General features: G+C 50.6%; 1 protein-coding gene across 10 annotated transcripts in view; it reads right to left on the bottom strand.

Moving 5' to 3' along the window:
• Positions 1-26625, bottom strand: part of LOC139361539 (disco-interacting protein 2 homolog C-like) — a 159074-nt gene that overhangs the window by 15491 nt on the left and 116958 nt on the right. The gene's annotated exons all lie outside the window — the stretch shown is intronic.

Genomic DNA, 26625 nt, shown 5'->3' with positions numbered 1-26625 from the left:
GAAGCTTTTGAGGTTACGGACCTGGTCACCCACTGTGTGGGATCAGAGGTGTGCCAGGTTAGGGACCATGTGCGTAGTGATAGACCTGATCGGCAGCCAAGACACCTGACGTTTCCAGTGTCATCCCGGCTTCTTTCAAAACTGGAAAAGTCTTCAGATATTTCCCAAAAGCTTGTCCATCTTTGAAAACGATATGCGTGTGCACAGGTGATACCGATGACTGAAGATTGAAGGTTAGAGCATTCCAGCCCCATGCCCATGTCCCATCCCATCGGTGAAAACTTGAGCACAAACATCTCCCTCTCTGAAACTCCCTGAACCCGGTGGCAGGCCTGGGACTCAAGGTCCAGTGTCCTGTCAGTTACACTGAACAAAATGTAATTCAACACTGGCCATGGGCCCTATGCTTTAAAAACCGCATAGAAACCTCCCAAAGAACTACAATCTATGAAAGCTTTCATGGCTAGTATTTTAGGACGACTGACCAATCTTGACCTAAATCAAAGCCGACACTGCCCAAATTAACTCTGACCCCAACTTCGTGCAAAGGCAGCCATCCCCTGGCCGTCGGTGTGACCAGCAGCCTGGGCACAGACAGGACCAGCGCCAGTCCCTCCCTGCACCTTAAACGGGCTTCTGAGCTGCTGTCCATGATCAGTGATGGTGATGCCCAGAGCAGTTTTCCAGGAAAGCAGTAAACCTTTCAGGTCCTCACCTCACGAGGATGGCCATGTATAAATCAACCACCTTTGTTACTGCCCTGCCATTCTCAAAGAGGGGATGGGTTAAACTTCTTCCTCCTCCACATGCCCAACACAAGGTACATCTGCCCCAGCACGAGGCTCATCTACTTAATCCCGGGAAACACACAACCCACAATCAGAGGCCGTTCACAATCAGAGGTCGCGCACAATCAGAGACCACACACAATCAGAGGCTGCACTGAGACCACACACAGAGACCACACACAGAGACCCACACAATCAGAGGCCACAAAGAGGCCAGAGGCCACAATCAGAGACTATACACAGTCAGAGGCTGTGCACAAGCAGACGCCACGCACAATCTCTGCAACCTCAACAGAAACTGTTTCTGATCATTCACCTGAGGCCACCAAGTTTAAATGAGAGGCCCAGGTTTTAAAAGACACAAGGAGTTCTCTGAAGGCAGACTCCGTGCATTCCACCATCAGCACCATTTGTGCCTGTCACAGTCAGGAAGAACCACAACCACGTCTCGGTGCCCTTGCAGTGCAGGGCGCTGCGTTTCTCCCCCTTTCCAAACCCGCGGCGGCTCCTGGCGACCCAGCGCCTCTGCTCAGCCAGGCGCCCCCAAGACCTTCCTCCCTCACCTCACAGGGGAGCTCCCGCAGCCGGGCTATCTGGCTCATCACTCCGATTCAGTCACTTACACCCTCATTCCAGGCTGAAAATCTCTTCTGAAAATATCCAAATCTTACCCACGTCAGGCTCCATCTTTTCCCCAGAGCTCCTCACCCCCTCCAGAGCAGCAGCCCTGGTGCCCGTGCAGCCGGGGCCTGGGGGCGGATCCGTGGGCTCAGAGCACCCAGCCCCTCAGCCCCTCTGTGTGTCCCCTTACTCCCTGCTCCCTGGCGTTAATGCCCTCCATCCTCTATTTCCTGATAGGCAAAAGAGGGTTAATTCTAAGAGTGCTAACCGAACTCGATCACTTAACACCGCGACCGGCCCAGAATACCCCTTGATCAATGACAGGTATTGCTGCGCTGTTACCATTGCGCTGGGTCCAGGTTTCCTGTGAGCCCTTTAGGCTCTTTGCCGTAAAGGCCACTCAATGGTCCTGTCCAAGCCTGTCTGTGGCAGATGGACAGGTGAGTGGCCGATGCACACGTGTGATGCTGAATGGGATCGTGCAAAGCTGGCCCCGCGTATTGTGGTCAACCTAATAAAAAAGGAGCCCATGCTTGCTTGCTGCCGCCCTGCGGCGTCCAGAAGGAGCCGCTTAAAGGCAACTGCGCCACACCTACCTTCTTGGAAGGAGACGGCAAGACCAGATTGGCTGGAGCTGGGAAGTTGTGCCCTACAGATCAGGGCTGCGTGACCCAGGGAAGGCATCACTCGAAATACCTGCTGGAAGGCGGCCAATCCGACCCGACCGTCCACCTCCAGGGTCAGCCATGGGGCTCCTCTTGATGTGTCATCCTGATCACCCCTCACAGAGGAAATGAGCCTTTGACTTCAGCCTGTCCTAGGTGCAACACCAACTCCCACCTCCCACGTCCTGAACCAGCCTGTTCCGGGGATTGCTGTGGACATAGAGGAGCAGGCCCGAGACATCTAGTGGCATTTCCTGGCAAGGACACTCACCATGCTTGACCATAAAACTCGGGTCAACTGGTTTTTCGGAGGGACTGTAATTTACTTGTGGCACGCATGGATACTGATTGACCCAGGGAGGGGCACGGAGGAGGCTGAAGGAAAACCCATGGTGACCGCCAGGCATTCCCGCACACACCGACATCTTCAGACTCGGGCGGCGTCCTAGTCTCACAATCAAACGGAAGCCCAGAGAAACTATGGAGCTTGCCCAAGACCAGCAACAAATATGTGGACAGCTGGCATTCAACTAAGTCCTTTCCTGGATCCATCCGCGCTTCTCCCCGCCCCCACTCCCACCACCCTGCCATGGCGCCCGATAGACACAGCAGGTCTGAACATCTGGCACCCCAAAAGCAGAGTAGGGAGCAGAACCGGTTTCTCCAGTGAGAACTCACATGCAGCCCACTCCCCTTCTTGCCGAATGCCTTCGGACTCTGTGCGGTAAGGTCTGCAGATGTGGCCTCACTCTGCGCCAGGAGATCCGGGTGGCAGGCAGCGTTTTAGAGAGTGCGCCACCAGACAGGAGAGAGGCATCTGACAGGGCTCGCCAGCTAATCCATGAGATACAGGACACCTGAGAGAAGGGCCGACAAACCCCACAAAGTCGCTCCTAGCCTGGAGAGGACAGGGCCACGGCGGGCTCCTCCCAGCCCACGCTTCCGACAGGTCTTGCTGCAGCCTGTGGTGCTCGTCAGGCGCGAGGAAGTTTCCCGGGGCAGGAGCTCTCGTTGCACAGCAAAAGCGGCACAGGCGATGCAGCAGGGCGTACTTCAGCCCAGGGCTCAGAAACCACGGGGTGCAGCGCGGCCTGCAGCAAACCAGACACATCAGAAGCCAAGCTCCCACCTTTTACATTCAGTGACATTGAACGGAGGGAGTTATCTGTAGCAATGGTCCTCCTGGGGGACCCGTACAGCACGCATGACCACCGACACTGACCACGAGTCCTTCCTAGGTCCTGGGGGCTACTCCAATTTACACGCACGGTTCCATGCACAAATCTATGCAGGGCAGTTGTTAGCCCCAGCTTAGAGATGAGGAAAACGCTGCTGGAAAAGTTAAGTGAGAAAATCAGACTTCAGCACACCTGAAGTCTCCAATACCACTACTGCTCTATGTGCTAGGGTCTCAAGGGTTGGGTGTGTGGCATTTTAAGTGACTAATCATAGGTGGTTTTCTTCTCTCCTACACCGGTTTAGCCTGAACGTGCACGTACATGCTCTGCTGCAGGTGCACTGCCGTATGTGGACCAGCAATGCTCTTTCCTGCCTCGGGTTCTCGTCACTGCCTTCCGGAAAGCTCTCGCCTGCTTTACAGCCATGCCAGGTAGCCCTGGTCAGCCGCACAGTCAAATTCCTGGAGTGTCAGAGCTAAGTGCTGGCTGAGACTTTAACAGCGAAGACAGCGGAGTAATGGGGATAAACTGAGCAAAACTGTATTGTAACGCAGATGAACGTCTAGAAGCAAAAGAAGCTGAACCTCTAAGAGATCAGGCGATTGCCTCTCACTATGATGTTAATAGCAGCTTGCTGTTTCCAGTGCCTCCGTGTGCCAGGGTTTCCAGTCAGCGTTTGTGTCTATCTGCTCCTGGGCTACCTGATCAAAGCTCTGCAGAGATCAGGGATATCTAAATTGAGCCACTATCTGCAGGCTGGCTGCTCAGAGGCCGTGGTGTGGAACGGCCAGGACCATCGCTTAGCCATACGGGGCACAAGCACGTCCCTTGCCACTCCTGTCTTTCTATTTCATCAAACCCTCTTTTCTCCTGAATATTGACCATAGCAAAGTCATTAGCCTTCGAGATGCATTTGAAACATCAACTTGCTTTGTTCAAGAGGTTTAAGCCACACTTAAGTCTTTCTTGCCATACTCAACACACACGGCCGGCCATTTCTGAAGTCAGTGTTTCTGGAACAAAAGCCTTGGCCTGCCCCAGTGAACATTCACACTGAGCACACTGTCGCGAAGCTGCTTGGCCAACCAGCAGGGGGCAGGAGAGAGCCGCAGGGGCCACGTGGGGTCCGTGCAAACCAGCCTCACTCCCTCAATCAAGGGCGGTGCCTCCTGCCAATCCAGCGGCTTCCTCCAAGGGGAAGAGGCCTCTTCAGCTGCTACTGCACTGATTTCAGACGGCTCAGCCAATGGGGCAACAGATTCAACAGAGTCCCATGTTGTTAAAGAAAAACTTCTGTTACCAGGCAACCTTAGTACCATATTCAATGTAAAATAACCAACAACATTGTTTCCAAAACAACATGCTACTAGTGCCTTATCCTTCAATGCTGCTTAAACACGGAAAAGTATGAGGAAAAAAGAGCATGGCACTTACTTCTTAAAAAATAACACCTCTTCCAGGTTCATTTTACCCCTATCATAAAGACTTAGAACTGTGGATTCCCTACAGGAACGTGGAGTGGAGGTGGATCCCCACGCTGACCCAGCCTCCCCCCAGGTCACTCACCCCCCCCTACCACAGGGTTCACACCTCTCCAGACACTGTCACCTCATCAAGGAAAGGTGGCGTCTCTGAGCTCTCTTCTCAGGAAGCACCCGAACGGGAGCTAGAGACACAGACACACCAACAACTGCTTTGAAATCCTGAACATATTTAAGGACTTCATTATTAGTTTTTTAAAACTGTAAGAACAAAGTGACCCTGGTTTTAACCTCTCTGCCACAATAACACCGTGTACATCTGTCTTTTGCTATTTGTTCCTTCTCCAGCAGCTGCTGCCTGGCTGGCCGACCGCAGAAGAACAGCCTCTGGTACTCCCGGGAAGCCCTCGGTAAAAGCGTGAACACCACGATCACGTCTCAGGACGCCGCACATGTTAGGGTCGCCCACAGACCGCCATTCCCAGTGCCCAGAAGGCACTGAACGGGCCTCCTGCTCTTTGTAAATGTCAACTTTCCTAAGCTAAGTTGTGTTGAAAATTTTTAACTGCAGTCCACACGTACTTCTTTGTGTCTTGTTTTTATCCTAGAGGAATACTTTTATGGAAAATTAAGCTTGCAAGGTTGAAGGATTTTCTGAAAGTCGACTCCTAATCCTGGAAGAAAAAAAAAAATGGGCCAAATGTGGTGCTCACGCCTGTAATCCCAGCAGTTTCGGAGGTTGAGGCCAGGAGATTGCTTGAGCCCAGGAGCTCGAGACCAGCCTGGAAAACATGGCAAAACCCTGTCTCTACTAAAAATACCAATAATAATAATAATAAAGCTGGGCGTGGTGACGTGTGTCTAGTCACAGCAACTCAGGAAGCTGAGGTGGGAGGATCACCTGAGCCCAGGAGGTGAAGGCTGCAGTCAGCCAAGATTTGCATCACTGCACTCCAGCTTGGGCGACAGAGTGAGACACCGTCTCAAAAATACAAAAAGCAAAAACAACTGTATAAATCATTATAGAAGGGAGCTGGCCAGGCGCAGTGGCTCACGCCTGTAATCCCAGCAATTTGGGAGGTCGAGGTGGGCAGATCACCTGAGGTCAGGAGTTTGAGACCAGCCTGGACACTATGGCAAAACCCCATCTCTAATAAAAATACAAAAATTAGCGGGGCATGGTGGTGGGTACCTGTAATCCCAACTACTGGGGAGGCTGAGGCAGGAGAATCATTTCAACCCCGGAGGCGGAAGTTGCAGCGGGCCGAGATTGCGTCACTGCACTCCAGCCTGGGCAACAAGAGCGAGAGTCCACTTCAAAAAATAAAAATAAAAATGAAGGGAGCTAATGTTTTTTATTTAAGGGAAGGGAGAAGAACATTGAGTATTTATACCTCTCAAGCACACATCTCCAGTGGTGTCCTAAGGTATTCAAGATACACATTCCTACAAATATAGCTCAAAACTACTCACCAAGTTACATGCTAAAAGCACATGCATTGTAAGAATGTTACATTATATTTTTTGAGCATCTGTATCCAATATTTTAGCATACTGGCAGTTTTCCCTTCAGGTGCTGTATGCCTAAATTATTACATGTTTAGTCATTCATTTTAGAATTTATGACTTGCTTTAGGCAATAAACATAAGCTACTAAATTAATGACTTAGGGGAAAAGTTACTAAGTTAACTTGGAAGTTAAACTTTGCAAACTGAATTTGTTGGACCTCATTCAAGCTAGATGATCAGTTTTTTAAATTGTTTCTTGTGTGTTTCCCTCGATGATGGAAATAGCTTCACTCTCATCCACTGTGCACACTGCAGCCCGCGCCTCTCGTCCACCGCGCCACACTGCAGCCTGCAATTCACCCTGTACCAGGCTTTCCACACCGTACCTGAAAAGTCACTAAGTATAACCAAGAAGGAAATGAAAAGCAGATAAATGACCTCCACCCCCACATCCAGCATGCAAATGTTAAACATTCATCAAAGTAAAACCAAAAACCCACGTTAGCTCACGATTGTAACTGGTAGAGTTATGTGCATGGCAACTTTAAAAGTCTAGTTAAGTAAAAACCTAACTGAGACTCTCAAGAAAGACATCTGCAAAGATTGACAGTGAGGAGAGGACTTCACTCTGCATCCAGCCTGTCCTGGAAGCCACGGCCAAATGCCAGGTTGTATGGATCCGAAAAGCAGGAAAAAACAAGTGTTGAAAGGTGTACAGTCTCAGCAATGTACAAATTCGATGTAGGATGCTCAGAAACCTTGAATTTCCAATCAGAAAACAGCAACATGAGCAAGTTTCCCAGCAGTGCCCACTTTCTACCTACGGCACGTGTAACAGTTACGCTGGCCACCTCCGGGGGGACAGAGGCTTCCTAGTCACATTCGCTCTGGCAGCCGCACAGCTGGCCCCACCACAAACACCTGTCTAATACTGAGGAACCACTCTCTCCCTGGGCTTTGCTCACTCTAGCCAGGAGAACATATTTACAGAGTACTTTACTGACTGAGTCCTCGTTCAATGCATCAAGCTTGTTAAAGGCAGGGCAACCCCATTAAGTTCACTTAAGCCCAATTAAGTGAACTGAGCAGAGCAAATGCCTCCAGTTGGACGGCACTCAGTCACGACAGCAGTGGCCACTGTTCACAGGGCGCTGGCTTCGTGCCGAAAACAGTTCCAAGCGTCTTCTCTCTGTCCGAGGAATGTGCACTGCAACCCTGTGGGGCCGTTTGCAACGTCCACCAGAGTTCTGAGGCAGCCAAGTCCAGGCTGTCCGTGGGCCTCGCCACGTGGCCGTCCACGTCCCCTGCAGATCAGACCTCACTGCAGGGACCGCGGGTTCCAGGGCTGCCTTGAGGCACATGCTCCCTTCACCACCTCCTCCTGGCCCCTGACATCAACCCTCACCGCTGCTGCCAACACTTGATTTTCTCATGGCTTCTGAGGGGCCTGTTCTGCCCTTCCCTGCTCCCTGCACCCAACTTGGAGGGTGCCCACATCAACGCCAACGCTCACGTAACCACCAACCTTTCCACGGGGCTTGACGCCTAGGAGTCTCAATATCAGAAAGTCAGATTCCTGTGCTTGTTGGAGAATTTCTTCCCATTGTACAAGTGAAGGAGATAAAATTCTAGGTGCCTGCAATAACCTCATTTCCACAACGAAGCAACTTCAGTAGTAGCACAAAACAAAACAAAAAAAAAAGCTTTTTTTAAAACTTATTTTATACAAGCTAAATACAATTTAATTTTTACATCCATGTTCTCATCAGCTCCCACCTGGGGAGAAGGCAAATAGTAATTTTCAAAGAAACAAATTGTTGCATAATTTTAACACTTAGCATTATCACTATTAAGCAAGATTTATCCCAAAAATACATGATGATCTTGTTCTCACGTTCAAAAATTGATTGTCACACAGTGAAATAACACTTAATGCAAAGGTAAGTTTCTTTTCAGGTATCTGTTCTGGAAAAGAAAAAAAAGATTTCTGGCAAAGAGATAAACATTAATTATGTAACAATCCAAAATGCCTCTGGGAAAAATGTCATCCAATTAGTTCTTTGAAGTGTTACAAATGCAGCTGAGTTTTAATAGTAATTTCTCCATAATTATCAAAAGAGTCTTTAAAAATCTTAGTACTGAAATAACTATAAATGGATATAATACGCAAAGCAGAAGAGTTAACATTTGGGGTAGATTTTGGCCCATATTTTTAACATATGCACAGTTATTTACCTAGTTGAAGCTTATCCCTCTCCTCCTAGGCTCTTCAAGACTGATTTGCAAACATAGACTGGCTTTTGGTACATGAAGGCAGCTTTAAAAGATGTCAGGATCAGGCCGGGCACAGTGGCTGAAGCCTGTAATCCCAGTATTTTAGGAGGGCAAGGTGGGCCGATCATTTAAGGCAAGGAGTTCGAGACCAGCCTGACCAATATGGCAAAACCCAGGCCATATTAAACATTTTTGTAATTAGCCAAGCGTGGTGGCACACACCTATAATCCCAGCTACTTGGGAGGCTGAGGCAGGGAGAACTGCTTGAAGCCAGGAGGCAGAGGTTGCAGTGAGCCAAGATCGCACCACTGCACTCCAGCTTGGGCGACAAAGACAGACGGTCTCAAACTAGAACTTAGCCCTCAGGAAAAGCATTGAGCACCCCCCACCCAAACCAACCCAAGGAATCACATGGCAATGGTTATCATCTGATTTCGACAAATAAAGTTCTGTTCTCCCCTCTGAACACAATGGTAAACACCTGCCATCAGCCCACAGAAACTCCCAGGACCCAGTAACACTGGACTAGCAAGATCAATGGGCCACGTATGCAGGGTTCAGCAGCAGAAAGTCATGGCACCGAGAATGGTGTGTGCTCAAACCAGATTCCTTGCTTTCGGGGTGAAGGGGCTTCCCGGGAAAATCTAGTCCAGTGGGATGGTTTCCACTTCCACCATGAGGAGGAAATGGGGGGTTTCCTGAGGGCACCGACAGGACCTGGGTCTCTGCCCCTTTGTCCTCTGTCCTGTTATGGGATGAGGGTGGGCTGAAGGCAGGTTTCCCCTACATCTTCCGGGCAGGAGAGATGGAGCTGACAAGTGAACGACGCTTTTTCCAAAACGTTCCCATGTTTATAACCTGTTATCAACCTGTTTTCCCTGGAGACCAGTGAAGCAGCATCATTGACTCTCTTCCATTAGGGACAACCCGGTGTTACAGGAGGCAGGAGACGACATGCGAGCTGGTCTGAGTCAGTCACTTGTGTCTGGTCCCCAGCGTACTCGTCTATCAAATGGGCGGCCCCACAGACCAGTGACTTTGAACCAGAGTTCCATGGAGGTTGCCCAAGGACAGGGAGGGGGAGGAGGTGGAGGAGGGGGAAGAGGGGGAAGAGGGGGAAGATGAGGAAGAGGGGGAAGATGAGGAAGAGGAGGGAGAAGGAAGAGGAGGGAGGAGGAAAGGGAGGAAGGAAGGAAGAAGGGGAGGAAGGAAGGAAGAAGGGGAGGAAGGAAGGAAGAAGGGGAGGGGCGGAAGAGGAATGTGGAGGGAGGAGTGTGGAGGGAGGAGTGTGGAGGGAGGAGTGTGGAGTGAGCAGTGTGGAGGGAGCAGTGTGGAGGGAGCAGTGTGGAGGGAGCAGTGTGGAGGGAGCAGTGTGGAAGGAGCAGTGTGGAAGGAGGAGCAGAAGGGGGGGTTCTCTGAGGAGGAGGAGGACCAAGTTTCTGAGGTGTCTTGGAGTCAGAGTTGGCAGTGGCTTCGGCTCTAGGCCCTCTGTTGCATAGTTTTAGGCTTTAACTATTTATATTTGTGGACTCTTTAAAAGATTTAATTTGAAGGAAACCGGAGTTGGGGATACCTTGCTTCTAAAACACAATTTCTCAAGCCTGAGACTAAGTGCTAGGCATTGCTCATTCTGTTACGATCATTTCCTCCTACTTAAAATCAGCCGCACACCCCCAATCTCCCTTCAGGGCAAACACCTTTTCCGAGGATCTCAAACAGCAGAGCGAGCGGCCCGTGACCCCAGCCATGGGCACGAAGAGGGAAGAGCAGACATGTGGAGAGGGCTGCGGATGACATGAGAGGTAGAGGCCCGGCACCTCCCTCTAGGGGCTGTGCTCCTCCAGGCCTAAAGGACATCCTCGCCTCTGGGGTGAACAAGCAGCACAAACTATCAACACTTATTCCAAAAGAACAGGAAGAAAATTCAAACGAAGTTAACACAGTTACCCCAACACAACACTGCAGCAGCCCAGAAACAGGAGGGCCACTGAGCCTGAGGTGGGCGGTTCCAATAGCAGGACAGCGACGTTGGCATTAGGGCTTTTCGGCAAAGAAAAAAAAAAAGACACAAAAGGTAACATGGGCCACCCATTATTTCCTGCCAGTGGAAAGACACCCACAGGCCCCCAGATGCCAACGGCCCCTTGGGAACGAGCTCACGCAGCACTTCAGGTCTTCGCACGAGCAGGCACGTGGTGTCCTCAGTACCCCCGCCTGTGACACACACACCAAACTTGACTCCCATACCTGAGAGTCCAGGGGAATGGCGGGAAGTTCTCGGAGGACCGGGCATCCTGTGAGGGCACTGCATGACTATGTACCTCGGAGGGGTCCCCGGGCAGGTGCTCTCTCTCCAAAGGATGAACTGGATCCTGACCACACCCAGATTGCGCTGGCCTCCAAGCCGAGCGCCAACATCTCACATCCAAAGGGATGCACAGATGCCTGCTGCACGTGGAGCCAAAGCCCCTCGCAGAGCTCAGGACGAACCCAGTGTCCAGGCCTGGGGCCATCACCAGCCAGGAGAGGTGTCCGGAGCACTTCCCAGCGATAGCCACAAGAAGAAACAACTCAGGACAAAGCCAGTGTCCAGGCCCAGGGCCGTCACCAGCCAGGAGAGGCGTCCGGGGCATTTCCCAGCAATGGCCATGGGAAGTAACAACCCAGGCCCATCAGGGGCTTCCTCACTATGCGGGTGTTAGAAGTAGAGACAGAGGTTCAGGTCTAGTGGCACAAACAGCGACGGATCCCATGGAAATGCGGTCGTGGCCCCTCCATCCCAACAGCCTGCATGGCTACTCCATTCTGCTCCCATCACATACATCCCCACACAGCCAAGCCCCTTCTCCTTTCCCCCACTGGATTCATCAAATCAAACCTCGCTGTCCTTGGCAAATGTACCATTAATTTACTTACTGCCCAGTAAAAAAGCACACTTCCAGTTAACATGACACCCCCGCTACGATAGAACAGCCTTAATTCAGACATGACGCAGAGGAACAGAGGGAGGAGGGCTCGAGGGCCGTCCTGGAAACGGCAGCTGTTTTCTGGGGAAAGTCTCCCTCCCACCCGAGCCCGACACTCGAGCCACACTATCCCCATGGTGTCTGAAAACTCCATGAAGACAGGCTCACTCTGACCCCTTCACACCCACAACGCCAAAGAGGAGCAGGTGTTCAGGAAAAGTCTCCTGCTAGTGCTGAAGACAGGAATAATCCCTCGTGGTGCCCAGAATGTCAGGAGAAAACAAGGCACCACGTGGACGCCTTCCAGGTGACTTCTGGAATGACTCTACCGAATGCCAGTCATCCTTTTACAGAACAAAACCAATACCGGAAAACGTGTCGCCAGCAGAGAGATGGTCCTTTTGATGGCTTACCAACACACCTACGTTACGCTGAATTTATCTCAAGCCACCCTCTCTGTGCTAATGTAAAAAGTCTCCTTTATTAACCAGTAGCCTTTTTCATCTGGTGCTTTTTAACAAGCAAGACGGTCCTGTAACACTCAGGCATTGTTGAAAACGTCAAATGGAAGCCTAGAATCCTCTTCCGTGCAGCTTCACTGCAAAGTATTTTGACGTGAGCCAAATCATGCTATTCCTACATCTCCACAGGAAACTCAAGGCTTCATCAAGGAAACGCAGCATGATTTCTGCTAGGCACAGAAATTGGTGGGGTGGGCATAGGGTTGAGGAAACATTACATAGAAAGAACACCGCGATAATCACCTGCATGAGAGCCACACCGGCCGGCAAGCCCCGGTGGGCTCGGTCTCTGCACAGTCACAGACGTGAGGCCTGGAGGGCAGACACCTGGCACTGCTGACCACCCCAAGGTCATGGCCTCTGCCCCTTCTCTGCTGCTCATCAGTTCCAAGCTTCTGGCAACACCGCCTGCTGCCCCCACTACGTCATCGACTCTTCATGAAAAGCAAATGTTGCCAGGATAGCTTATGAGTACATTTGCCAGGAAAGCAGCTCCGATTGACGCTGAAACCCCGTTCTCACACCCCTGGCAGCTCCCTTGCCCCCGATGTGTACATGCTTGCAGCTCTGACCTTGCTCAGTGTCCACACAGGCTCTGTCCCCTGGAGAGCCGAACGCAGACTCAATGTTGAGTCAGAAATACACAAAGTAGGTGAAGGTTACGAACTGCCTGCCTGCCCCTCAAAACACAGGTTGAAATCCTCAGCCTCAATGTGATGCTGTCAGGTGGTCTTTGGGAGGTGATGAGTTCCCGAGGCTGGAGACCCTTGAATGGGATATGTGCCTCAGAAAGGGGCCCAGCAAATCCCTCACCCTCCCATTGTGTCAGGGCCAGAGAGAAGGTGTGTGCCAACCAGGAAGGAGCCCACACCAGAATCCACCCGTGCGGCACCCTGATCCTGCCTTCCAGCCGCTAGAACTGTGAGAAACAAATTCCTGTTTTTCATAAGCCACTCAGTCAATGGTGTTTCGTTACAGCAGCCTGAGCTGCCTGAGATGACGATGCTTACCGCCCTACAGAAACAGCTACTCCCCTCTCCCAGAAAGAGGGGTTTAATTAAAATCCCTGTCTCTCCTCGCGGCCACCACAGATCTCACTCCCCCACCCTGTAAGCCAGCAATTGCTAGGATTAAAGGAAAATAAGGATCGTTTTAGACCAGCCCCTCCATATCGGTCTGAAGCCTGTAACTTTGCCCACTTCCACGGTGGCCGTGTCACTGCATTGCCCATGTCAGCTCTGTGTCTGCAATGGGTCCCAGGCTCTGCACAGACTCCTCTAGCTGCCCATCCAGCACAGCCATTTCCCCTTCTGCTTTGCAGGTTGTCCTTCAATATCCAACCCCCACCCCTCTGCAACACAAGGCCTTCCGATCCAGGCATTTAGGGTGGGCTCAGCCATGTACCGCAGTCCTTGACTCAAGTAAACCAGGCCCAAGGCGTTGGCACCAACGGTCTACTGGCTGTGGGGTCTGCACAGCTACTAGCTGCCCCAGCCACACCAGGGCCCGGGAGGGGAGGCAGAGGAACCTGTGAAGCTGCCAACAGCCATATGGGAACAGGGGCCCCTGGGATGAGGAGGATGCCATGGAAGGAAATTCAGAGAAAGAAAGAGCCCCAAGGCTGGACGGGTCATGCCCAAAGCCTACACTGCTGAATTTTCCAGGTTTCTGAACTCAATCGCTGACCCACACAGCACGTGTTTCCTGAGTGCTGACCCCGCGTGGCATTGGATACGGCAATAAAGTAGGACCCCCACCTCTCCCCTCCCCCGACACATACACAGGGCCTCCGTCCTAGCGGGAAATCAGACCTGGGGGCCCAGTTGGCACCGCGAGCCAGGGAAGGGGGCCATTTCAGACGGACAGTGGGTGCAGCCTTGCCAAAGCCTAGCAGTCACCTGCACTGCCACAGCCAGGCTGAGTCCAGATCAGCCGCACAGAAATCTGACCCTCTCAAGGGCACGCCTGAGCTCATTAGGGACAGACACCGTCTCCTGCTTATCTCCAACATTTTCTCTGCATGTTTAGTTACACACCGACGACGCAGTCTCGGAAGCACAGCTGTGACTCTGGAGACAGATCCCAGGCCTCCCCCTGCGCCTCTCCGTGGTGCCATTGATGGGGAGGGGCCGGTATGGCCGCGAGGCCGCATACCCACAGCCACCCTGCCACGGAGACACGGGCCTTCGACGGTTACTTCTGCCAAAGAACCCTGCTGCGTCTTGGAGCACACCATGGTGGGCGGGAAGCTCCACCCGGAGAAACAGCCATGCTTCTCCCCAGAGCCAACGGAGGGCACTTCCCACCCTGCATTCAGCAGATTACTTACATTCTGGAAAACATCTGAGTTAATGGGGAACAGTAAAATGAAAAGGTCACGCTAGAAAGTTTAGAAGGTTGTGTGGAGTCTCAGGAGGTCCAAAGATTTCTGAACCAAGACTGCTGCGAGCAACGAGCTTACAGGGAAAGTTTCCACACGGGCCTTCAACAAGCAACGCTCAGCAGGGAGGAGCCCCGTTCTGGGCAGAACCTCAGAACCAGAACATCGGACACCACAAAGTCACAACAGAGCCAACAACAACTGAAATACAGCGCTCTCCTAAGATGTGTGCGTCACCTGCAGAAAGTCACCACACATTAAGATGGGGGAAGAGAAGGATAAGGTTAGAAACAAATTTGAAATAATTTCTGCATACGTAAAATTTCTACATCCACTGGCTTTCTTTCTGGGAGTAACAACTTTTACAGGAGATGCACATCCCCGTTGGAAGGAGTTTGGGTTTTCCGTGGGCAGAGTCAAGGGCTCTCCAAGAAATGTGAACCTTTTCTCACTCACTGAGCCGCGTGCCCTGAGGCCGTCCTGGCCTGTCTGAGCACCTCCCTGGCTCTGCCTCCAGCCAGCTCCTTCCAGCACTCACCCCGCTGCTCCCAGAGCCTGCACTGGCCCAGGATCTCCTCTTCTGCTGCTGTCAATCTTCCACTTTAGGGCAAATAAGTTGGAAACTAGAAAGTTATAAGACCCCTTGGCTTTTTAAAAATTTGTCTTCTCAGAAAACAAAGAATACTAATTCTACTTCCATGGTTTAATATGTTGCCCACACCTGCATGTTCATGGATATGTGTTTTTATATATATTTTAATCAGTACTTATAAAAGCATGCACTGTTGGCTACATTCAGTTCAATTACATTTGATGTAAGAAGTTTTAATTTCAGTGAATTCAGGCACTCAAAATTTAAGCCCTCTGACATCTATTAATCAAATGGAAAAATGACAGGTAGATATTACAAAAATCAAGAGAATTGTTTAATATAAATCCTGGACTTTTAGATATTTCCACAAATGTAATGTATACATTAGTACATGACCTTGAGCATTTTCACAACTCTTTGAACTAAAATTCTATTCTTAACTTTTATAGGTAAATCGACATCCATATGTGATTTTAAGCAGCTCAAACATCAGCTCTTAAAAACAACCAGAAATCCTGCGGGCAAATCCCACCAAGCAGCAAATAACGGAACTGTACCCAACAACCCAGGTACCTCCCCTGAGGCATCTGGAACTTGAGGATTACGAGCAGCCTTTGGTTTCTGAGGCACCCGAGAGTGGGGACTCCAACTCCCCAAGTCTAGGAAGGCCTCAGCGATAAGGAAAACTGATCAAAAAGTCATCCCTGCCGGCCCCCTGCCATGGGCTACCCCCTGCCGGCCCTCAGCCACGTGCTTGCAGATCTCACTTCCTCTCTGTCCCGCAAAGCCTGACTCCTGATTCCAGCCCTGCCGCTTACTGGGATGTGGCCATGGACGTCAACTGCACCTGTAAGGAGAGAAGCCTGTCAGGATACAGGATCCTGGCCATCCTGGCAGCTCTCAAGCTGATACTGTAACTTTGTAGTGAGTTACTTAATGCAAAGGTTTAACTTTGAAAAATTTAGATGTGTGTATTCTAACGGAAATTCTGAATGTAGAACACAGGCCACACCCTCACACAGATGTTGTCTGGCCAGCACTCTTTTGTCTTTTCAATAGACGTTTTTAAAAGCAGTTTTTGGTTCATAGCAAAATCAAGAGGAAAGTACAGAGAGTCCTCACCTATCTCCTTTCCCAGCACAGGCACAGCCTCCATCATTCTCCTGCCCTCATGAGACCAGCATGTCTGTATGACGACAGACCCGCATCAACACGGAACCACCACCCACAGTCCACAGCTCACACGAGGACTCGGCCTGCTGCTGCTCACTCTGTGGGTTTCACAGACGTGGAACGGCATGGATCCCCCATGAAAGCCCCACCTGGAGTTGTTTCCCACCTTCCATATCCCCTATGCTCCTACCATTCATTTCTCCCTTCCCCAACCCCTGGCAGCCACTGATTGTTTGACTGTCTCCACAGCTTTGCCTTTTCCAGACTGTGCTGTGGTTGGACTCAGACAGCAGGCAGCCTTTCCAGATTGGAGTCTCACTTAGCAACATGCGCTTAAGATCCTTCCTTGTCTTCATGGCTTAGGGGTCCAGTTCTTTTTAGTGCTGAATAATATCCCAGTATCTGACATACCACAGTTTATCCATTCACCTGCTGAAGGGCATCTTGGTTGCTTTCTAGTTTTGGCAATTATAAAGCTGCTGTCAACGTCTGTGTGCACATTTCCGCATGGAAGTAACTTTCAGCTCCTCCGAGTAAACGTCCAGGACTGTGATTGCTCCTGTGGTCGGAGAGCTTAGTTCCACGGAAAACCGCCACGCTGCCTCCTACAGCAGCTGCCCCACTTCCTCCAGTGATGAGTGAGGGTCCTGATGCCTACACACCCACCAGCACGCGGCGGTGTCGGAGTTCGGGTTTTGGCCAGGCCGATGGGTGCACAGTGACGCCTCGCCCTATGACATAAGACGCGGGCCATGTTTCCACGTGTAGATTTGCCATCTGTGTATCTTCTTTGTTGGGGTATCTGTCCAGGTCTTTGGTCCATTTTTAATCAGGTTGTTCATTTTCTTGTTGAGTTTTGAGAGTTCCTTGCACGGTTTGGATAACAGCCTTTCTCAGATGAGTCTTTTACAGATGCGTTCTCCCCGTCTGTGGCCTGCCCTCTCATGCTCCTGAGACACTATGTTTTTTAGTTTGAAAAACACTTTAGACAGAAGATGGACCTCCCAGCCCACCACTGTTCTCAGTTTGGCCGTGGTCACCACCCTCCCAGCCCTGGTTCCCACCTTTCCACCATCTGCTGGTCCTATGGGTGTCAACCCATACTGAGTCCCTAACATATCTCCAATGATGGCAACGTCAAAGCAGGCCGTTTGCAGGTAGAAAGGAGCTGATGGAGGCCGGAGCAGAGTGTGAAGGCCAGCGGATTCATCCCTCGGGGACCGGCAGGCCTCTCAGATATCCCCCTGGGTCACATCCCAAATGAAGTACCTGCTTTGGCCGTGGGCAGGAAGCAGGACCTGGCCCAGATCTCAGCATATTTGACCTGGCACGGCATTTACAGGTGAGCCTCCATAACCGGAAACTCGACTCTCTGGGGAGAATACATTTTCATTATCAAGGCTTTTAGGCTTTTAATTAAGAAACCAAAGAGCAGTGACTGGAGTGAGGATGCAGGGACTCTGGGTGACCCACACGCTCGTTTCCACCTGGCACGAAGGACCCTGGAGTGAGGGTACAGTGCCTGCTCTGAGTCACCAGCACACTCATCATTTCTACATAAAGAACCCTGTGAGTCTGTCCCAGGACTTTTTAGCCTAGACCTAAAAATTCACAGCTTTGGAAACCTTCATCATTTTAGGAACCTGACAGGTGGGCCAGGGGGATCTCACAGAGTGAGGTGCTATGGGGTCAGCAAAATGCAGCTGGGGCTTCCCGCAAGCACTTCAGGGAAGCCGTGCACTGGCCCTAGGCTGGTTCCGCCTCCTATCCTCGGTTCTCATGCCCAACCGTGAGGGGAGCCCCCCGCTTCAGGAGCGGTCCCTGGCTCCAGGCCCTAACGTCCATGTCCAGGCCCCTGGTAGGGCAGCTTCTACCCCAGGGAGGCTGGAACTGGAGACAGCCTGGAGCTCTAGGCAATCCTGGCAACCACATGCTTCCCGAAGTGGCTGCAGACAAACTCCTGCTTCCAAAACCTGGCACGGTCTGTGTGAGGCCTGGAACGCGGGAGGCGCGATTACCCTCTCATGGTTATCAAGTCAAGTCATAGTCTCTTAGACCTAAGTGTGACTGGAAGTATACACATTATGGAAGTGTATATAAATGTGAATACAGACACGCTTATTTTCCTTTTATATACCTTACATATATGTGTATACGTGCATATGTATAAAACATGGAAGAAAAAACCATACTTAAGATTTCAAATCTCAGTCACAAAGATCTCAGAAGCAAATTATTATTCTTAAATTCTAAACAAAGATGTAACATTTTACATTCTTACAAACAAAACGTTCTCTATTAGCATTTTATTTTAAAAACTAAGAATGCATTGCACTCTCTCAATTTCGATTTTTAACTCAGCTCACAAAGGCCCCTGTACAAAGGCCTCTGTACCTCGGCAAGAATGGCGGTGGTCACACCTGTGGCCATTTATCCTCTCGACATCTAGCTCCTCTTCCTGAGGCAACAGCACCTCTGAAGTCACAGCCTGGCCTCCCAACTCTCCCCCGTCCCGGGCTTCTTGGCATTTTGCTCTGCTGCACACACCTCAGCAAATACTGCTGATTAGCCAGAATCACCCAGAAATCTCTTAACCTTGATTCTGGCTGCTTTTGTAATTTGTAATATCTGTACTTCTGGTGTGATTTGAGAAACAACAAATTTTAAAATTAGAGAAGATGTGGTTTTTATTCTCTCCTTTCTACTTGCAACCTTGAAAATTCAAGTAGCAGCAAGGGTTTGTTGAAAGTAACTTCCACCAGATAGAACCTATTACAAAGGTACTACAGAGTGTCAAATAACCACATAGATGTAAAATAGAGATGCAGACACAGATATAAAATCCAATGGTTAAACCAAATTGAGAAATGCTTGCCAGTTTGATAGGACTTCTAAAACTTGACATAAATGTTGGCTGAGGGATACAAGATGTTATGAGATGAGTGAGATGCTTGGCCTAGAACCACAGGCTCTCTCCTCTTTACAGCAGAAAATCCATAAGGAAGTCAAATCTGAAAGAACCAGGTACCGTTGAATGGCATACTCAGCCATCCTTCCCCATTCCTGGGCCAGCTGCGGTGAGTGCAGCCAGTCGTTCACCAACATCCATCATCCATCCTCCAGGCCATGGCTACAATTTACTTCCAGGCTCCCTGTCATTATGTAGATTAGGTAAATCACTGCCACTCTCACCTTAAGCCTCTCCGCCAGCATGGTAATCATCCATTCCCAACCACGGCAAGGACAGCCGTGACCCTGGGAACGCAGAGCAGGGGTCGGGAAGAAACCTGGATCCCTGAATACCTCATGGAGCAGTCACCAGCCTGGAACATCCTCCTTGATGGGTTTGCAAGAGAGAACTCCTTGGTTCCTCAAGCTACAATACTGCAGTCTCAGGTCACAGCATCGTTACCTACCCTCGTCAGGAACCGTTCATGCTCATCAAGACATGAGAACAAAACTGCATTGGCACAGTCACACTCGACGCAGACCACCTGCTGCTCACATTCATCGTATTAACACCTAAAAGCCACCGTGGTGGATATGCTGGATGTGGACACTCGGCGGCTTTTTGCTGGAGACACGCTTTGTGCATTTATCGCACGACCATCTTGGCGTCAGGAGGGGCTGTGCAGGTGGCAGCTGTGCACGTCACAGGGAGTCTCACTCGCTGGACTCTCAGCCAGCTCCCACTATCAGTGCCCGCAGAGTCCTCTCCTCCAGGAGCACGTGCTTGGACGCCACAGTGGCCTGTGGATCCACACAACAGCACTGTGTGCCCCAGGAGCTTAGAAAGTACCACTGCATCAATGCCTCCACAGGTGAGGCCGGGGGCAGAAGCCAACCTCAAGCAGTTACGGTCCTCCGTGGGGCTGGCGTCCAGGCAGGAAGGTGGCTCAGCGGCTCTCCTTCTCACTGTGAAACTTCCTAGGTCCCCACATGAACAGAACCCTAAATAACACGCAACAAACAACAGGAACGAGAATACGACCAGCAGCTTCCGAGATGAGCAAGCTGGACTGATCATGAGACACCTGACGGTGATGGTGCCAGAGCCCCTCCCAGTAACCTGTGAGGACAGCGCTGCCAGCATCTCCCTAAAACCAGCCCAAGTCAAGTTAGACTTGAGGCTTTCCAGGAGTGGGTAGATCCATTCAATCCCACAGTCTGAACCTTCCAGGCCGTGTCTCATGGCCCTCATCTCACATATGGGAACCCGGACGCTGCACCATAAACGCAGCCCCAAGCCCTCGTTCCTTCTTCAACACCACACACCAGCACAGTGAACACTTAGGATCTGGGCATTCACATAAAATACTGCTTAACTAAAACTTCTGATTTAGAACATGTTTAATTCCTACTCACAGAGCTCAAAGTGTTCTGTCCTAGGAGGCGGTAGCTGTAACTAAGCATGAGAGAAGAAGGGATCAGAGTGGTGCCAAGTATTAAATATTCCTCTAAATCTATTCACCAGGTTGCCATGCTATTGTCACCTGCTTCATTTTCTGTCCTTAAAAGACAAAATAGTTACTTTTCAAAATAGACAACCTGTTTTACTGATGCTTAGCTATAAAGTAGCGAGCTACGTATCCAAAAGGGAGATATGGGAAAACAGAAAATGTTCACAAGCGATCGGGGTTGGGGGGCAGTTGCAGCAGCACCTGGCTCTGTTGCGCTGTGAGCCAGCCACGTGGGCTGGACAGCTCACTTAGCCACTGAAATTACATCATCTAAGATTTTGTTTCAGTTACTTGGATAAATTCTCCCTCTTGCTATGAAGAGTAAGGTTTGAGGGGTTTTTTTGTGTTTTTTTTTTTTTTTGACTTGGAGTCTCGCTATGTCACCCAGGCCGGAGTGCAGTATTACAATCATGGCTCATCGCGGCCTTGACCTTCTGCCTCAAGCAATCCTCCCGCCTCAGCCTTCCAAGCAGCTGGGACCCAAAGGCGAGTTTGATTTCTTTGCTAACGAATTCCTAATTCACCTCGCAGTGGGCCCTGTCAAGGCCATATGCCCGGACATCCACCTTGCCGACCGTCCATGTGGTCTCTAAGGTGGATGCCCTCCGGTTGCCTGGGCTCTGCACGCGATACTGAGTCTCCAAGTCTGCCGCTGTATAAGGGACTGACAGCCCCAAGCGTCTCGACGCGCCACCTTGAGCCGGGCTTTATTCCACAGGGCGACTCTGCTTCCCGTGATGAGATGCAGCACGTGAGCACAGATCAAAGGGTATCAGCAACTAACCCATTCCCCTGGTACTAAGCAGAGGACCAAGAGTTTAGTTCCTTACTTATTTGCTACGGGCTTGATTCAAAACAGCTTTCTGGAATCCTGGGGACAGACACCTCTAACTGGTGAGAATTCTGGCTTTAGTAACGGAAGGATCACCTAAAGCCCATTTTGTAACTGCTGTTCTCATCAGAATTTGAGGCCAAAGGGAAAAATAAAAGGGGGGCTAAGATCGTGACACCCCAGTTTGCACAAGGCCAACCAGCCTGCTTGAGGGGGTAAAAGGAATAGGATTTTTAAACTGCTGAGTTTTAAAAACGTGGCTGTAGGCTGGGCGCACTGGCTCACGTCTATAAGCCCAGCACTTTGGGAGGCCGAGGTGGGAGGATTGCTTGAGGCCAGGAGTTCAAGACTGGCTTGAGTAACACAGCAATACCCTATCTCTTTAAAAAGAAAAAAAAAAGGTTATTAAAATAGTAATAAAAAGTTAATACAATAAATTACTATGTCAACATGGCACCCCCAGCTGTCAGACGAGGTGCAATCTCTGTGGCTGTGAGGTCCGGAGAGAAATGTAACCGGCATCATAGGGAAGGTGGACCCCAAAGCCCCACAACATTACTCCTGTACAGTGTGTTAACCAGCATGAAGTCTCCTCCACAATCAGAAGCCTGGTTTAGAGGAACGCTGCCCACTGGACCTGGGTGGACTCCAGATGCCGGTCGACCAGACAGCCCCACCCTGGGACCCTGCCGGCAGCCCCGACTGGACAGAATGGCCTCATGAGTGTCCTTTCCTGCCACAGGCTGCAGACCCTGAGCCAGTCCTGGCTGTGACTGATGCTGCGCATAAACGTCTGCGCCCAACAGCTCACCTTTGTACATGACACGCCCAGTCCACCTCATTTCAAATGTTACACTTGCCCCAAGGCGAACATGGATGTTACAGGTTAACTCACTGCATGTGTGCTAGACTTTCCCTGTAAGTGTTCAGACATTGTACGAACCGGATGAACAAACCCCACTTTCCCTGTAAACGTTCAGACATTCCTTGAGCCCGATGAACACACACAGCCAACAAACCCCGGAACGTGTAATGCCGCGGCCTCCTCCCCTCCTGAGGGGCGTGTGCTTACAGCTCCCCCAAGACCACATTTCCCAAAGCACAGAGTGTTACTCTGAAAATAAAACCTCCTTTTTCCTTCCTCTGTACATCTCGTGGTCGTGTTAACAACTATTGCTACAAATGCAGAGAAACGGGGTATCATCCGTGCTGCTCACCGAATTCCTAGCACCAAAGCTTCAAGGCCCCCCAGTCTGAAGGAAGCTTCTATCACCCTAAAGCCAACTCTGGAGACGAAGGCCAAGCTGGGGAAAGGCTGTGTCTCTGCAAATCCACGCCACGGGGCCCTCTGCAGTTGTGTGTAAGGAACTCTTGGTCTGTCCTGGGGTTTGGGGAAATCAGGATGCAAGCAGATACCGTACGCTCTTCCACGGGACCGTGAAGTCTGCGGAACCTCAGAGGAACACGGAGACAAACGGTGGCACGATTCTCACAGGCCGAGCCTCGATGGGCGCCCGTGTCAAGAACACAGACACGCCGGGAGGGGCAGCCGATGCAGGCAACGCCTGCAACTCCAGCAAGCAACAGCGTCTGAGTGTGGGGGTCTCTGGCCAGGCTCCACCACAACTGCCATATTCTGTGACAAAATTTTAAAAATAGGTTTTAACTAGTTATAACTCTAACTTGTTTTACACATAAACAGAACACAGGGTACCAACAGGCTCCAAAATACTTTGCCTAGAACCAAGTCTAGAATGCAGATGGATGCTGCTCCGAGTGTGAGGAGTCCCCTTGTAGTGCCATAAATCCTAGATCTAGGTGACTAAGCGCTCTTCCTAAACCAGACGGCACCATGAGGCTCTGAGGGCACCCTCTGTCCCCAGGCCAGTCCATCAGGCCCTGCAGAAGCTTCTAGAGTAAGAGCCTGTGGATTTGTATTGGACGGATGTAAACCAGGCAAAGTCACAGGGGCTCGTCCTGGAAGCCTATCCATTTACCCACTCATGCCGTGGAGAGCCCTGCCCCCAACTCCACACCCGCAATCACGCTCAACCACAAGAACTGGCTTCTAGGCCCTCAAGCTACTCCCTCTCGACCCCGGACAGACGCTTCTCAAACCATGAGACCCAGAGTAGTCTTAACAGGTGGTCCCAGCAGAACTGGCCACTGCATTAATTGATATTTTGTGTGTGGGGGGGTGGTTGTTCTTCTGTCACTCAGGCACAGTGCATCATAAGTACAGTGGTGCTATCATGGTTCACTGCAGCCTCAACCTGCCAGGCTTGGGTCATCCTCCAGCCTTAGCTTCCCGAGTAGCTGGGACCACAGGTGTACATCACCTGTCCTATTTAATTTTTTGTAGAGTCAGGGTCTTGCTATGTTGCCCAGGCTGGTCTTGAATTCCTGGGCTCAAAAGTGAACTGCCCAACTCAGCCTCCCAAGGTGCTGGGATGACAGGTGTGAGCCACTATGCCCAGCCTAGAATTGGTTTTTCTTAAACCTGAGTTTGACACATGAATCCCACTTACATAGATATCAGCACACTCTCACAGCTCGAGAGTTTTCCTGAATCTCGATTCTGTCCATTCAAGGTCAATATCTAAGAAAGGGTCAGAACTGACCCTCCCTCCGTGAAGCCTAAGGGCAAATGCAGCAGCATCTCAGTGTATGAGGAGACAAAGTAAGAAGGGTGGAAAATACACACTGAAATTCTAGTGCTAGAATCATAATCACCAACACTTTAAGAGGGAATCTGCTTTCCAAAATATGTAGCTGCTGGATTAACTTCAAAGTCACCAGATTCCACAGGCAGTAGCTCACAGGGGCACAGCTTTCTAAGGCCGCACAGCCCGGGACAGCGTAACAGCCTCAGGGCAAAGCAAACTAAACAAAGGCTTGGTTCTCTCAAGGACGAAGGTGCTCAAGTGTTTCCAAATATTCTTCTTCTTCTAAGTAAGTTAGATGCCTCCTACAACACTGTTTAGAGTGCCAGTGTGTTCAGAAACATGAAGTTGAAAATACATCTCAGGACCCCAAAATCACTACGCTAAAGGGACATCAAGGTGAGGAAGAGCTTAGAGCAAACCTGCCTCCCATGCTCTTCCTAACAGAGACAGCTACTGGGGGTGGAGGGAAAAGCCACGTACCTCCCTCACAACCGATCCACAAGGAAATTCCTCATGGACAGAGGACAGAACTCAAAGTCACCATCTGCACACGGAGATAAATGCGGATCTGACTGCTTCCTCTGGAAAGATGCACCAGAAATGCATTTGTCTGATCTACCTGTGACCTGGAAATCCCTCCCCGCTTCGAGCCGTCCATCCTTTCTAGACTGAACCAACGTACGTCTCACATGTATTGATGTCTCACGTCTCCCTAAAATGAGTAAGACCAAGTTGTGCCCCAAACACCTTGGACACATGTTCAGGACCTCCTGAAGCTGCCGCAGTGTGTCCTCAACCCCTCCTAAGGCTGTGTCTATAACCTTGGGAAAATGAACTCTCTATGGATCAAGGACCGTCGCAGAGATCCTTCTGGTTTACAGGAAGCATTCTCTCCTGCGAGTATATCAATGAAATCATGTGGAATTACAAAATGCCACTTTAGTAAAAGCCAAAGGAATTAGGGTTCTATGTGCTTCAAAAAAAAAAAAAAGTAACGTTCTATTTGTCAATGGACCATGAAGCCCACACCCCCTTTTGCAGTGAAGATGTCAAATGGGACGAGAGGCCCCTCCTGCGGATGCTACCCTCTGACCCCACTTCCCAGAGTCCAGTTTCCTGCTGCTCAGGGAACAGCAACCCCAGCTTCACGGGGCTCAGGCCTCCAAACCCAACTCCCACCCATGCTGGAGAATCACCCCAGGGACTAGCTAAGTGGCAGGTGCAACTCTCACCTCACCCCCTTAAAGGGGAAAAGGCACCTTCCCGCTCCTCTTCCTGCTGGTGGGAACAGGGGCAGGAGCTGGAGGGTCAGGAGTCGGGCGGCAGAACCGAAGCAGCCTGGGTCCCTGCTAGTCAGAGTTGGCAAATGCCAACCATCCCCGACATTCACTTTGCAAATAAATCCTTCTCTTTTGTCAGGTCCCTGGTTATAAGTTTGCACCCATAACTTAAAAAGAAAAAAAAAAAACTCAGATAAAAAATCGGTGTTTGGCTGACAATATTTCAATTATCTTGGGGCCTTGGGTCAAATGATGGCAAAACAGGAAACTGAACGCTGTTATTCAGGAAACTACCTTCCAGCGCCGTCTACCCTCCCAGGCTGTCACCTTATGGTTGTTTGTCTGCTAGATGATTAACAAAACTGTTCTGAAAACCTAGGTGTACAGAACAGACAAGAAGTCAGCTCGGGTTGAGGGGAAGCAGGATAAGACCCCCTTCCCCGCAGGATGGTGGAAGAGGGGGAACCTTCAGCACCTGGGTTTTCAGGATGCTGGATCTCTGAGAGCATCTCTCACAGCTCAAGTACAGCCAGACCCTCCTCTGACACAGCCTGTTCAGGCGAAGGTGGGCACCTGCCCTAGAGACCCACAGCCCTGTGCGGGGCTCAGCTGGAGCTGAACTTGCCTCCCTTGGTAAGAGTCAGGGCCAGGGGTGGGGAGAGGAGAGAAGCAGCAGGCCTGAGGGCCACTGTGGAAACTCCATGCCACGCTAACTCTCGTCTGATGTGCTCCGGCCAAAGCCACGCTTCTCGGAGGGAGTTTCCCTTCACACATCCGGAAATCATCAACATCTAGTCTCCCCACAGAACAGATCCTTCCCCAGGAGGCAGACGCTTGGCTGTAACACGGGGTAATGAGGGGCGCGCCTTCGTGCCCACTCTGTAGTGTTTCCTGTTACCTATTTTACCTTAAGCTACAAATGATTCCCGTTTACACGGGACACAGTGACACAGACAGCAAAACACATGAGATTCAGTGTGATCCCACACCCGTCACTGCTGACCTCAAGTGCTTTGTTCGTTTTGCTTCTAGAGTTTGTATTCTCTCCCCGGGTTCCAGGCCTGTGGATTCAACCAACCATAGATCAACATATTTTTTAATGTGTTTGTACTAAGCATTCAGACTTTATTATTCATTAAACAACTACTCGCATGGTATGTCCATGGTATAGCTGTTACGAGCAACCCTGACATGACTGTCTGCAGGAGGATGTGCATATGTCATATGCAAACACGATG

Source organism: Macaca nemestrina, unplaced genomic scaffold (genome assembly GCF_043159975.1).
Source record: "Macaca nemestrina isolate mMacNem1 unplaced genomic scaffold, mMacNem.hap1 Scaffold_58, whole genome shotgun sequence".
Taxonomy (NCBI): domain Eukaryota; kingdom Metazoa; phylum Chordata; class Mammalia; order Primates; family Cercopithecidae; genus Macaca; species Macaca nemestrina.
The sequence above is the reverse complement of the archived record's forward strand: the minus strand, read 5'-3'. Positions and strand labels throughout refer to the sequence as shown.